Source organism: Echinops telfairi, unplaced genomic scaffold, assembly GCF_000313985.2.
Source record: "Echinops telfairi isolate 266 unplaced genomic scaffold, ASM31398v2 ScPeMD7_3533;HRSCAF=4204_0, whole genome shotgun sequence".
Taxonomy (NCBI): Eukaryota; Metazoa; Chordata; class Mammalia; order Afrosoricida; family Tenrecidae; genus Echinops; species Echinops telfairi.
The window spans coordinates 9,679,643-9,682,466 of NW_022107431.1; positions in this window are offsets into that span (position 1 = coordinate 9,679,643).

The window sequence follows — 2,824 nt, forward strand, 5'->3', positions numbered from 1 at the left end:
CGCGTCAGCCCCCGGGCCGCCTGCGGCTGACTCGGGCTGGGGACCTGATTCCTCCCGCGTCCCGCCGGGAAGGTTCCACTGCGAACCCCTGCGGGAAAAGGTGGTGGCAACCGGCAAGCAGTCTTCTGGGTCCGAGTCTCCGCCCGCGATTGCTCGCTCGCCCTCCAACCCCGTGATGGAGCGGGTCGAAAGCGAAGGGGTGTCTAAACTCCTTAACCGGGACGTTGAAGGGAACGATCGCGGACGATTGGGAGTGAACGCCTGGCCCAGATCCCAGCCCGTAATCAATCGCCTCCAGCCCCGGGACCGGACCGGATGGGGCGAGATGTTCTGATTCGTGGTCTGGAGGTCTTTGAACCGGTCCTCCCCCACTTAGGCTCCTGTTGCTCTTAACCTTACGCACTGTTGACCTTTCCCTCCGATCCCCCTCTTCCTATCTCTCAAATCTTCTTCCTCACGTTGGCGCCCATATTATTGCACTGTTTGATTTTTCTTTAAAAATCCCGAGTTGTTCCCTTAGGGCCTCGGAGCCCTCGTGTCATAAGGGGTGACTAGTTGGGCTGCTCTACCTGCCAGGCCAGCAGTTCAAAGCCACTCTTCGTGGAAGAGAAACAGGCTGTGTGTTCCTGAAGAGTTAGTCTCAGAAACCCACGGGGGCAGCCCTACGCGCCCTCATTGGCTCGCTCCGAGCTGGGTTGGACTTGATCTACCAAGTCTGCAGGAGGTTGAGCTGAACTGGGAAATGAGCCCCACGTTTCCCTTGTGGCATTCAGTCTCATCCGGGACCTTATCCTCAGCCCCACCACGTTGAACTACTTTTGAATTCAAGGTGGCCAGCCCAGAGCCTGCACTTTCAATGACATGTGAATTCCGTGGACTCGACCTTGCTGTGGGAACTAGTTCTCATCTCTCAGCCTCGTTTCAAAGCTTGCTTTTCTTCCTGTGTGTCTCTGGGCCACTGTTTATTCAGCCAATGTGTTTGTGCACCTGCTATGTGCCAGAGGTACTTGTAGGCAATGGTGAACCAGTAAGTGATTGTAGTTGGGAGAGACTCACTAAACAAATCCTAATTTGAGAAGGTATGGATCGTGGTGATATGTGAGAGAGTCTGCTCTGGTTAGGGAGTTTCAGAAACCGCCTTCAGCTTGGGAAGGCTGCTGGATACAAAATAACACTTGACATCAGCAGTAGCTAACTAGGAATTCAATAATCGAAAAAGATAACGACTTAAGTCCCTGGGTTTGGAACTTCTGATTTACAAACGACTCACATTTGTCAAGGATTTCATCTTACATGGACCCACAATCAGTGCTCCTAGAAGTAGCAGTCAGGAGATCAATGACAGGCTGTATTGGATAAATCTGCCGCACAAGACCTCTTTAGAGTCTTGAAAAACAGGGAGGTTAATTTGCAAACTAAGGTGCACCCGACCCAACCCTTGGTGTTTTTAATTGCCTCCTATTCATATAATAGTTGGACATTGAACGAGGAAGACCAAAGAAGAATCGATGCTTTTGAATTATGGTGCTGGAGACGCATATGAAAAGAACCGTGGACTGCCAAAGAACTAACAAATCTGTCTTGCAAGAAGGACGGCCAGAACGTTCTTCAGAGGCAGGATGGCAAGATTTTATCTCTTGTACTTTGGACATGTTGTCAGGAGAGACCAGTCCCTGAAGAAGGACATCATGCTTGGTAAAGTGGAAGGGGGAGCAAAAAAGAGGAAGGGCCTCAACAAGATGGATCCACACAGTGGCTCCAATACAATAGGCTCAAACATAAGAACCATTGTGAGGATGGTGGCAGACTATGCAGTGTTTCCTTCTGTTGTGCTTAGGATCGCTATGGATCAGAACCGACTGGACTGAACCGAATGAAAACAGCAGCAGCAACTACACAGCTGGCCATCAGTATCAACTGGCAACTTCTTCATCACAATCACCTTCACTTGCTGCACACAGCTCTTAAACCATAGAAAAGGCATCGTCTAAGTCCCAAACCCGACTGCACGCAAGTCCTAATGACCCTGCGGGACAGAGGGCTTCCACAACTATCCATCTACAGAAGCAGACCGCTCTGCCATTCTCTCCAGGGGACACTAGTGGGTTTGAACTGAAAACCTTTCAGTTAGCTGCTGCTTAAAACTCAATCCCCTGTGCTGCCGGGCCCCCTGCATTGAAATAAGCTTACCGTAAATAAGTATGCATTTGTTCTGGCTGACCTACAAGTTTGTCAGGAAGGAACCTCATTTGCAACTTGCCTGTTTTCAAAACAGCAGTCAGAACTAGCCAAACCCAACCCACTGCCACCAAAGTTGACCTGATTCATAGTGACCCTGTAGGACAGAGTAGAAGGTTTACTTCCTGAGGCTGCATTCTTTTTGGGTGCAGAAAGCCTTATCTTTCTCCTCTGGAGCAGCTGGTGTGTTCGAACTGCTGTCCTTGCGATTAGCAGCACAAAGGTGGAACCAACTAGACTACCAAAGCCCAAATTCACTGCCATTGAGTCAATCTGACTCATAGCTACCTTATAGGACAGGGACAGGGTAGCACTGCCCCTGTGGTTTCCCAGACTGTAACTCTTTACAGGGTAGCAAGCCTCTTCTTTCTCCTGTGGAGCAGCTAGTGGTTTTAAACCATTGACCTGTGGTTAGCATCCCAGTACATAACCCACAGTGCCACCAGGGCTCCTAACTAGACCACCAGAGCTCCTGAAATAGACCAAACTTAAGTTGTGTAGTCCTTTTGGGAGAGAAACATAATGCTCTACTCAAAGACCTAAAGAAGACCCACGTAAATGGAGAGTTGAACCATGTTCATGGGTG